The sequence below is a fragment of the Triticum aestivum genome, chromosome 2D, assembly GCF_018294505.1.
Source record: "Triticum aestivum cultivar Chinese Spring chromosome 2D, IWGSC CS RefSeq v2.1, whole genome shotgun sequence".
NCBI lineage: Eukaryota > Viridiplantae > Streptophyta > Magnoliopsida > Poales > Poaceae > Triticum > Triticum aestivum.
Genome location: NC_057799.1, coordinates 474,412,579 through 474,424,354, shown reverse-complemented (window position 1 = coordinate 474,424,354; position 11,776 = coordinate 474,412,579).

Below are 11,776 nucleotides of genomic sequence, written 5' to 3'. Positions count from 1 at the left end.
TTCACGAAGTATCCCTTTTGCCCTTGCCCTTCTAGAAACTAGTGGTTTTACTAACCATCAACAATTGATGCTCCTTCTTGATTTCTACTTTCGCGGTGTCAAACATCGCGAGTTGCTCAAGGATCATCATCTATCCTTGATATGTTATAGTTCATCACGAAGCTCTAATAGCTTGGTGGCAGTGACTATGGAGAACCATCACTATATCACCTGGAAGATTAACTCCCACTCGATTCTAGCGATTGTGGCACTCAGACAATCTGAGCACACGCTCAACGATTGAGCTTTCCTCCCTTAGTCTGCAGGCTTAAGAAACTTGTCAGAGGTCTCATACCTCTTGACGTGGGCACTAGTGTGAAATCCCAATTTCAGTCTTCGGAACATCTCATATGTTCTGCGATGTTTCAAAACCGTCTTTGGTGCCACAATTCTAAACCGTTAGCATTACGCACTGAACTATCACGTAGTTATCAAAACGTGTATGTCAGATGTTCCGCAACATCTACAGACGACGCTGAGGTTTAGCACACCGAGCGGTGCATTAAGGACATAAGCCTTCTATGCAGCAATGAGGACAATCCTCAGTTTACGGACCCAGTCCGCATAATTGCTACTACCAACTTTAAACTAAATTTTCTCTAGGAACATATCTTAAACAGTAGAACTAAAGCGTATGACATAATTTGCAAAGACCTTTTGACTATGTTCATGATAATGAAGTTCATCTGATTATTGAATGAACTCCCACTCAGATAGACATCCCTCTAGTCATCTGAGTGATACATGATCCGAGTCTAACTAGGCTGTGTCCGATCATCACGTGAGACGGACTAGTCATCATCGGTGAACATCTCCATGTTGATCGTATCTACTATACGACTCATGTTCGACCTTTCGGTCTATTGTGTTCCGAGGCCATGTCTGTACATGCTAGGCTCGTCAAGTCAACCTAAGTGTTTCGCATGTGTTCCGAGGCCATGTCTGTACATGCTAGGCTCGTCAACACCCTTTGTATTCGAACGTTAGAATCTATCACACCCGATCATCACGTGGTGCTTCGAAACAACGAACCTTTGCAACGGTGCACAGTTAGGGGGAACACTTCTCTTGAAATTTTAGTGAGGGATCATCTTACTTACTACCGTCGTTCTAAGCAAATAAGATGCATAACATGATAAACATCACATGCAATCAAATAGCGACATGATATGGCCAATATCATTTTGCTCCATTGATCTCCATCTTCGGGGCACCATGATCATCTTCGTCACCGGCATGACACCATGATCTCCATCATCATGATCTCCATCATCATGATCTCCATCATTGTGTCTTTATGAAGTTGTCACGCCAACGATTACTTCTACTTCTATGGCTAACGCGCTTAGCAATAAAGTAAAGTAATTTACATGGCGTTATTCAATGACACGCAGGTCATACAAAAAATAAAGACAACTCCTATGGCTCCTGCCGGTTGTCATACTCATCGACATGCAAGTCGTGATTCCTATTACAAGAATATGATCAATCTCATACATCACATATATCATTCATCACATCTTCTGGCCATATCACATCACATAGCACATGCTGCAAAAACAAGTTAGACGTCCTCTAATTGTTGTTGCAAGTTTTTACGTGGCTTGTATAGGTTTCTAGCAAGAACGTTTCTTACCTACGTAAAACCACAACGTGATATGCCAATTTCTATTTACCCTTCATAAGGACCCTTTTCATCGAATCCGTTCCGACTAAAGTGGGAGAGACAGACACCCGCTAGCCACCTTATGCAACTAGTGCATGTCAGTCGGTGGAACCTGTCTCACGTAAGCGTACGTGTAAGGTCGGTCCGGGCCGCTTCATCCCACAATGCCGCCGAATCAAGATAAGACTAGTAACGGCAAGTAAATTGACAAAATCGACGCCCACAACTACTTTGTGTTCTACTCGTGCATAGAAACTACGCATAGACCTAGCTCATGATGCCACTGTTGGGGAACGTAGCAGAAATTCAAAATTTTCTACGCATCACCAAGATCAATCTATGGAGTTTACTAGCAACGAGAGGGAAGGAGTGCATCTACATACCCTTGTAGATCGCGAGCGGGAGCGTTCAAGAGAACGGGGTTGATGGAGTCGTACTCGTCGTGATCCAAATCACCGATGATCCTAGCGCCGAACGGACGGCACCTCCGCGTTCAACACACGTACGGAGCAGCGACGTCTCCTCCTTCTTGATCCAGCAAGGGGGGAGGAGAGGTTGATGGATATCCAGCAGCACGACGGCGTGGCGGTGGAAGTAGCGGGGATCCCGGTAGGGCTTCGCCAAGCACTAACGGGAGGGAGAGGTGTCACGGGAGGGAGAGGGAGGCGCCAGGGGCTAGATATTGCTGCCCTCCCTTCCCCCCACTATATATAGGGCCAAGGGAGAGGGGGGCGCAGCCTTGGCCCTTCCTCCAAGGAAGGGTGCGGCCAGGGAGGAGTCCTTCCCCCCCAAGGCACCTCGGAGGTGCCTTCCCCCTTTAGGACTCTCCCTTTTCCTTATCTCTTGGCGCATGGGCCTCTTGGGGCTGGTGCCCTTGGCCCATATAGGCCAAGGCGCACCCCCTACAGCCCATGTGGCCCCCCGGGGCTGGTGGACCCCCTTGGTGGACCCCCGGACCGCTTTCGGCACTCCCGGTACAATACCGATAAAGTGCGGAACTTTTCCGGCGACCAAAATAAGACTTCCCATATATAAATCTTTACCTCCGGACCATTCCGGAACTCCTCGTGACGTCCGGGATCTCATCCGGGACTCCGAACAACTTTCGGGTTACCGCATACTAATATCTCTATAACCCTAGCATCACCGAACCTTAAGTGTGTAGACCCTACGGGTTCGGGAAACACGCAGACATGACCGGGACGACTCTCCGGTCAATAACCAACAGCGGGATCTGGATACCCATGTTGGCTCCCACATGCTCCTCGATGATCTCATCGGATGAACCACGATGTTGAGGATTCAATCAATCCCGTATACAATTCCCTTTGTCTACCGGTATGTTACTTGCCCGAGATTCGATCGTCGGTATCCCTATACCTTGTTCAATCTCGTTACCGGCAAGTCTCTTTACTCGTTCCGTAACTCACATCATCCCGTGATCAACTCCTTGGTCACATTGTGCACATTATGATGATGTCCTACCGAGTGGGCCCAGAGATACCTCTCCGTTTACACGGAGTGACAAATCCCAGTCTCGATTCGTGCCAACCCAACAGACACCTTCGGAGATACCTGTAGTGCACCTTTATAGCCACCCAGTTACGTTGTGACGTTTGGTACACCCAAAGTATTCCTACGGTATCCGGGAGTTGCACAATCTCATGATCTAAGGAAATGATACTTGACATTAGAAAAGCTCTGAGCAAACGAACTACACGATCTTGTGCTAGGCTTAGGATTGGGTCTTGTCCATCACATCATTCTCGTAATGATGTGATCCCGTTATCAACGACATCCAATGTCCATGGTCAGGAAACCGTAACCATCTATTGATCAACGAGCCAGTCAACTAGAGGCTTACTAGGGACATGGTGTTGTCTATGTATCCACACATGTATCTGAGTTTCCTATCAATACAATTCTAGCATGGATAATAAACGATTATCATGAACAAGGAAATATAATAATAACCTATTTATTATTGCCTCTAGGGCATATTTCCAACAGCCCTATCCAACGAGGTGCCGACTCACCTGGCAGAAGTCCTTCGCCGGCTCGCTGTACTGCCTCAACGGATCCAAGAGCTGCGACGGGCCTCTGCAAGAGCCGGAGCGATCGCCGCGCTGAGCCGGGCCAAGGTGTTCCTGCCGGAGTTAGACCCGACGGACATCGCCCTTGGCTATCCAAGCCTGAAGGAAGACGGCTCCGCTTTCGATCAGAAGGACTTCGCAGCTTGCGTGAAGGCCGTACGCCCGGTGGCCACTCTGATTGGCAATGATACAGATCTGACTCGGCACTCGGCTGGCGGTGTACCAAACAATGCCTCACCCTTTTGGACTCAACGAGTCTTGTAATAGAGTAGGATCAATACTTTATCTTTGTCGTGCCATCGTGCAGGCCTTGAATTCTGAAGTATGTTGAAATTGTCTCCTTTATGTTTCTCCGGGTCATAATTAATCATTTGTTTTCCTTACTCTCAAAATAGTTGCCTGTAACTATCCTGCAGAGAAAGACAAATCACAAGCCTCGAGGAGGCTGACCGCCCTGAGAATCATAAGTTTTAGATACATAACCCGGAATATGAATCAAAAAGGACTGGTCTCCAATGATATCCTTACTGCAGCCGTAATAACATACGTAGCGGCCTGCAAGCATACTTCCGGCTTAGATAACCCGGGTGGTAAGGTTGGTACCTCAAGTCCGGTTTACCTGTCTTAATAACACCCATTGTGTCCAACTAACCTTGGAAATCAAAGTTTAAACCGGCCAAGTGAGACCCGGCCGTACACACTTTGAAATGATCAGAAGAACCCTATAATGAAGCAGAAGAACTTAGGGGCTTCCGGTTCGAATACGACCAGAGACCCGGCCCAAAGGGGTTAAGCTAAGATTCGGATACGATCATATAGCCCCCAGTGGGTGTGGCGATGCCAATCAAGAGGGTACCAACAGCTATGTTCTCTTTGGTTCGAATACGACGCATGTTTGAACAGGAAGCCCCCAAGTGATTTTAAGAATTGTTTAACGACGCTGATTCGAATACGATCCACGTCGGTTCTCAAAGGGGTTAAACTATGATTCACATATGATCAAAGAAAAAATCCCAACGAGCTCGGCACTTTGCCAATCAAATGGGTATCGACAGCTATGTTCTCTTTGGTTCGAATACAACCCATGTTTGAACAGGAAGCCCCCAAGTGACCTTATTACCTGCGGCTAGATTCGAATACGATCATAAGCCGGATCCTCCTTCAAGTTATCATGTTAATCTTGCAAAGAAAACAAACACGTGCACATTTGGAGGAGAAAAAGGACAGAGGTCCTGCTTTATTGCTTATCATAATATATACATGGCTGAGAGAGATATGTACATTATGAGAGCCGGTGGCTCAAGTATAGTAAGGCCGAAGCTGAGCTATGTTCCACGGCCGACGGGTCTCTTCTTCCGACTTACGTGAATCTTTGTGCTCCCGAATGTCAATGAGGTAATATGACCCGTTGTGCAAGTTCTTGCTGACCACAAAGGGCCCTTCACAAGGCGGGGATAGCTTGTGTGCATCTGTTTCATCCTGGATGAGCCGGAGCACGAGATCACCTTCCTGGAAGTCCCGGGATTTGACCCGGCGGCTATGATAACGGCGCAGGTCTTGTTGGTAAATCGCTGAACGGGCTGCTGCCACATCACGCTGTTCATCCAACAAGTCAAGAGCATCCTGGCGCGCCTGTTCATTATCCGCCTCAACGTAAGCCGCCACTCGAGGTGAGTCATGACGGATGTCACTGGGGAGGACTGCCTCTGCCCCATAAACCAGGAAGAAAGGCGTAAAACCTGTAGACCTGTTAGGAGTAGTGTTGATACTCCATAACACGGAGGGCAACTCCTCCACCCAACAACCTGGCGTCTGTTGCAAAGGTACCAAAAGCCGGGGCTTGATACCCTTCAGAATCTCCTGATTAGCTCTCTCAGCTTGGCCATTGGATTGAGGATGAGCCACTGAGGAAACATCAAGTCGGATATGCTCTCGTTGACAAAACTCCTCCATGGCGCCTTTGGAGAGATTGGTGCCATTGTCAGTTATAATGCTGTGTGGAAAACCAAAGCGAAAGATCACCTTTTTCATAAACTGAACCGCCGTGGCTGCATCACACTTGCTAACTGGCTCCGCTTCAACCCACTTGGTAAACTTGTCAACTGCCACCAAAAGGTGGGTCTTCTTATCCTTGGATCGTTTGAAAGGCCCAACCATATCCAGCCCCCAGACCGCAAAGGGCCAACTGATTGGGATCATCCTCAGCTCCTGAGCCGGCACATGAGCCCGTCGTGAGAACCTCTGGCAACCATCACATTTACTGACCAAGTCCTCCGCATCAGCATGAGCCGTCAGCCAATAAAAACCATGGCGAAAAGCCTTGGCCACAAGAGACTTTGAGCCGGCGTGATGGCCACAATCCCCTTCATGAATCTCACGCAAGATCTCTTGACCTTCCTCAGGGGAGACACAACGCTGAAATGCTCCTGTAACACTGCGGTGATGCAACTCTCCATTGATAACAATCATTGACTTAGCCCGCCGGGTTATTTGTCTGGCCAAAGTTTCATCCTCAGGCAACTCACCCCGGGTCATATAAGCCAAATAGGGCATTGTCCAGTCCGGTATGATGTGGAGAGCCGCCACCAGTCGCGCCTCCGGGTCAGGGACAGCCAAGTCTTCCTCTGTAGGCAGCTTAACAGAAGGATTGTACAGGACATCCAGGAAAGTATTAGGCGGCACCGGCTTTCGCTGAGAGCCTAGCCGGCTTAGAGCATCAGCCGCCTCGTTCTTCCTGTGATCAATGTGCTCTACTTGGTAGCCCTGAAAGTGCCCAGCAATGGCAACAACTTCGCGGCGATAAGCCACCATGAGAGGGTCCTTAGAGTCCCACTTGCCTGATACTTGTTGAGCCACCAAGTCTGAGTCACCGAAACACCTTACCCGGCTCAAGCTCATCTCCTTAGCCATCCGAAGACCATGGAGCAAGGCCTCGTACTCAGCCGCATTGTTAGTGCAAGGAAACATCAACTGTAGCACATAATGGAACTTGTCACCTTTAGGGGAAGCCAATACAACTCCAGCCCCCGAGCCCTCCAACTGCCTGGACCCGTCGAAGTGAATAGTCCAATATGTGTTATCCGGCTTTTGCTCGGGCACTTGTGACTCTGTCCAATCATTGATGAAATCCACCAAGGCCTGAGATTTAATAGCAGTGCGTGGCACGTATTTGAGACCATGAGGTCCGAGCTCGATAGCCCACTTAGCCACTCTCCCTGTGGCCTCTCTATTTTGAATGATATCGCCAAGAGGGGCAGAACTGACCACAGTTATGGGATGACCCTGGAAATAATGCTTAAGCTTCCGGCTTGCCATGAACACACCATAAACAAGCTTCTGCCAATGCGGATACCGCTGTTTGGACTCGATGAGCACTTCGCTGACATAATAAACCGGTCGCTGAACCGGATGCTCCTTACCCTTTTCCTTGCGCTCCACCACTATAGCCACACTGACGGCTCGTGTGTTCGCCGCCACATATAATAATAAGGGCTCCTTATCAACCGGAGCAGCAAGGACTGGAGGCTCTGCCAGCTGCTTCTTCAACTCCTCAAAGGCGGTATTAGCTGCATCATTCCAGACAAAGTTATCAGTTTTCTTCATCAACTGGTATAAGGGCATGGCCTTCTCACCCAAACGGCTTATAAACCGGCTTAAAGCAGCGATGCGACCCGCCAAGCGCTGAACGTCATTTATACACGCCGGCTTAGCCAGGGAGGTGATGGCCTTGATCTTCTCCGGGTTAGCCTCAATGCCTCTGTCAGAAACCAAGAAACCCAAGAGTTTGCCTGCAGGAACACCAAAAACACATTTGGCCGGGTTAAGCATCATTTTGTAGACCCGGAGATTATCAAAGGTTTCTCTCAAATCATCTATCAGGGTTTCCTCTTTTATGGACTTGACCACAATATCATCCACATAAGCATGAACATTGCGCCCAATCTGGTTATGAAGACAGTTCTGCACGCAACGCTGATAAGTCGCCTGCGCACACTTGAGTCCAAAGGGCATAGACACATAGCAGAAGGCTCCAAAGGGAGTGATGAACGCCGTTTCTCCTGGTCCTTAACTGCCATTTTAATCTGATGATATCCGGAATAAGCATCCAAGAAACTTAAGCGCGCACAACCGGCCGTAGCATCAATAATTTGATCAATACGGGGAAGGGCAAAAGGATCAGCCGGACATGCCTTGTTTAAGTCCGTGTAGTCCACACACATCTGCCAAGTGCCGTTCTTCTTGAGTACGAGCACCGGGTTAGCTAACCATTCTGGGTGGAAAACTTCAACAATAAACCCGGCTGCCAAGAGCCGGGCCACCTCTTCACCAATAGCTTTCCGCCTCTCTTCATTAAACCGCCGAAGGAACTGCCTGACCGGCTTAAATTTCGGATCAATATTGAGAGTGTGCTCAGCGAGTTCTCTAGGTACACCTGGCATGTCAGAAGGTTTCCATGCGAAGATGTCCCTATTCTCATGGATGAACTCGATGAGCGCGCTTTCCTATTTTGGATCCAGATTGGCACTGATGCTAAACTGCTGAGATGAGTCACCTGGAACAAAATCAACAAGTTTAGTCTCATCAGCCGACTTAAATTTCATTGCCGGCTCTTGCTCTGTAGTTGGCTTTTTCAGAGAGGTCATATCTGTTGGGTCAACATTGTCTTTGTAAAACTTCAACTCCTCTGTTGCACAAACAGATTCTGCATAAGCCGCATCGCCTTCCTCACACTCCAGAGCCACTTTTCGGCTGCCGTGAACCGTAATGGTCCCATTGTGACCCGGCATCTTGAGCTGTAAGTACACATAACACGGCCGTGCCATGAACTTGGCGTAAGCCTGCCGTCCAAATATAGCATGGTATGGACTTCTTATCTTGACCACCTCAAAGGTCAATTTCTCCACCCTGTAGTTGTTCTCATCTCCAAAGGCCACTTCCAACTCAATCTTGCCGACTGGATAAGCCGACTTACCAGGTACCACCCCGTGGAAAATAGTGTTGGACTGGCTGAGGTTCTTATCAATCAACCCCATACGACGGAATGTCTCATAATAGAGGATGTTGATGTTGCTGCCTCCATCCATGAGCACCTTAGTGAACTTATATCCTCCCACCTGAGGAGCCACCACCAGGGCCAAGTGACCCGGATTATCCACCCGCGGAGGGTGATCCTCCCTGCTCCACACTATAGGCTGTTCAGACCACCGCAAGTAGCGTGGAACCGCCGGCTCAACAGCGTTCACAGCCCTCTTGTGAAGCTTCTGATCTCGCTTGCACAAACTAGTGGTAAACACATGATACTGTCCACCGCTAAGCTGCTTTGGGATTGGTCTGATAACCCCCCTGCTGCTGTTGATGACCCTGGCCAGACTGCTGGTTAAAGCCCCCTTGACCGTTCTGAGGATTAGAATTTGAGCCACTGCCCGGGCCATGAAAGCCGCCGGCGCCTGAGCCGCCGCCCGGGCCATTGTAATTCTTAAAGGCTTTCATGATTGCACAATCCTTCCATAGATGAGTCGCTGGCTTCTCTCTAGAGCCGTGCCTTGGACAAGGCTCATTCAACAGTTGCTCCAGCGTCGGCCCTGACCCGCCGCCTCGGGGAGGGGGCCTCCCCTTGCGCCGCTGGTTATTACCTTGTGAGCTGGCGTTGGCTACAAACTCTAGGCTGCCATCGGCCTTGCGCTTGCCTCCTCCTTGGTTCCCCGGGTTATGCTGAGGACCCTTGCCATTGCCATTCTTCTTTCCCTTCCCTGCCCTTTCATCATCTGAAGGGGGATCCTTGGTACCATCAGAATCGGCGTACTTGACAAGAGCCGCCATCAGTGTACCCATATCATTGCAGTCGCGTTTAAGCCGCCCGAGTTTCATCTTTAGGGGCACAAAACGACAATTCTGTTCCAACATTAGGACTGCAGAGCCGGCATCCATTTTATCCGAGGAATGTATTATCTCCTTAACCCGACGAACCCAATGTGTCGTAGACTCACCCTCCTGCTGCTTGCAGTTAGTCAAATCCACGATTGACATAGACTGCCTACAGGTATCCTTGAAGTTTTGGATGAACCGGGCGTTCAGCTCAGCCCAAGACCCAATGGAATTCGGTGGTAGCCCTTTCAACCAAGTGCGGGTCGTCCCATCTAGCATCATGGTGAAGTACTTAGCCATGGCCGCCTCACTGACCTCCAGCAGCTCCATAGCCATCTCATAACTCTCGATCCAGGCTGCAGGCTGTAAGTCTGCTGTGTAATTAGGCACCTTCCTAGGGCCTTTGAAGTCCTTGGGTAGACGCTCATTGCGGATAGCTGGTACTAAACAAGGGACACCCCCAGCCCTGGTAGGGATACCCACGTCGACGGAAGCCGTCGGATAAGCCGGGGGGGTCTGGTAAGCCGTCAATTGAGGCACCTGCTCCGCCTCTTGCCGCGCTCTGTCTTGGTCTGCTGCGTGAAAGGCTCCATTATGAGCCGGGCCATGGCCAGGGGGCGGGTCATGGCGTCGGACGTTACTTGAGCCGGTCGCTGAGACCATGTGTCTGCTGTAACTCGGGCTCCGGCCTGGACGAGGGGTCGAGTGGATCCTGTCCCAGCTGTAGGAGTACGCCTCTTGTTGTGCCAGTGCTGTCTGAAGGAGTTCCCTGACCCGGCGGGTTTCAATAGCCGTCGGAGAGTCGCCGTCGACTGGGAGAGCCGCCAGCCGTGCTGCCGCAGCGACCATGTTCTCCAGCGGGTTATTATAATGACCCGGTGGTATTGGCACGTACTGAGGCGGGGCAGGGGGCACCTGGGGAGGCCCCATCACTTGTGGCTGAATAGGGGTCCCAGACCTGGGCACTATGACCCCTGGCGGGTTACTAGACCCTGCACCTGGCGTGTTGAAGAGGTTGCGTGGATCGTAAACCAGAGGGAGTCGAGATTGGGCCTTTTGATGCCTCCTTCTCAAGACCTCATTGGACCCGTTTTGATCCATCGTGAGCCGGAAGGACTGCGCTTGAATCAACTGGGTTTGGGCATCGAGAGCCGCCCGCTCCGCAGCCATCCTGATCCCTTCCGCTGCCAGGTCCTCTTTAGCTTTCACTAGATCCAACTTTAACTGTGCCACCTCCGCATCATGCTGAGCTTGATCCGTCGGGTCAACCGTGGCGGTTAACAGGGCCGTCATCTTGTCCGTGAGATCCATCAGCACCTGAGCCGGAGAAGGCACCGGGTTTCCCGCTCCAGCAGCGGCGTTCTGAACAGGCTGCGCACCAGCCATAAAGAGTCCAACCTGACTTGGCGGCTCAAACGGGTCCGGAATACTGTCACCATCGGAACAACCCATGAGCCTGCCATCTTGAAGTTGATACAACGAGTTTGACTCGTCGGTGGACGATTCGCCGTCAGAGCCGGTGGACGATTCGCCGTCAGATCCGGACCGATCAGAGGGCCCTCCATGGATACATCCCACAAAGGCATGCCTTAAGGCAGGCCGGGCCCGGGCGGGTCGTGCACGCTGAGCCGTTTCGACGAGATCGGCGCAGAGACCCGACTCAGGGCCCGGCTCACCAATCTTGCCAATGAAAACATGAATTCCGCCGAAGGGGACCCGGTACCCGTACTCAATTGAGCCGGCATCGGGGCCCCAGTTTGCATCGTCAATGTAGAGCTTGCCGCGACGACTCTTGGTCATCCGGCCCACAGCGTATCCCTTGAGCCTTTCGAAGCCGCCCTTCAAGAACTCAAATCCACCGTGCGCTGGCCCCACGGTGGGCGCCAACTATCGTGGAATTGTCACGGCAGATGTCCTCGAGCTAGGACTTAGTCGTGGAGCCATCGCAACTAGGAAGCTTGAAGGGGTTAAGTGGGACAAGGAACACGAGGGTTTATACTGGTTCGGCCCCTTACGGTGAAGGTAAAAGCCTACGTCCAGTTTGAGGTGGTATTGATTAGGGTTTCGATGACTAGGGAGCTTAACTGCTTGGCCTGGCTCTCGACGAGATCTT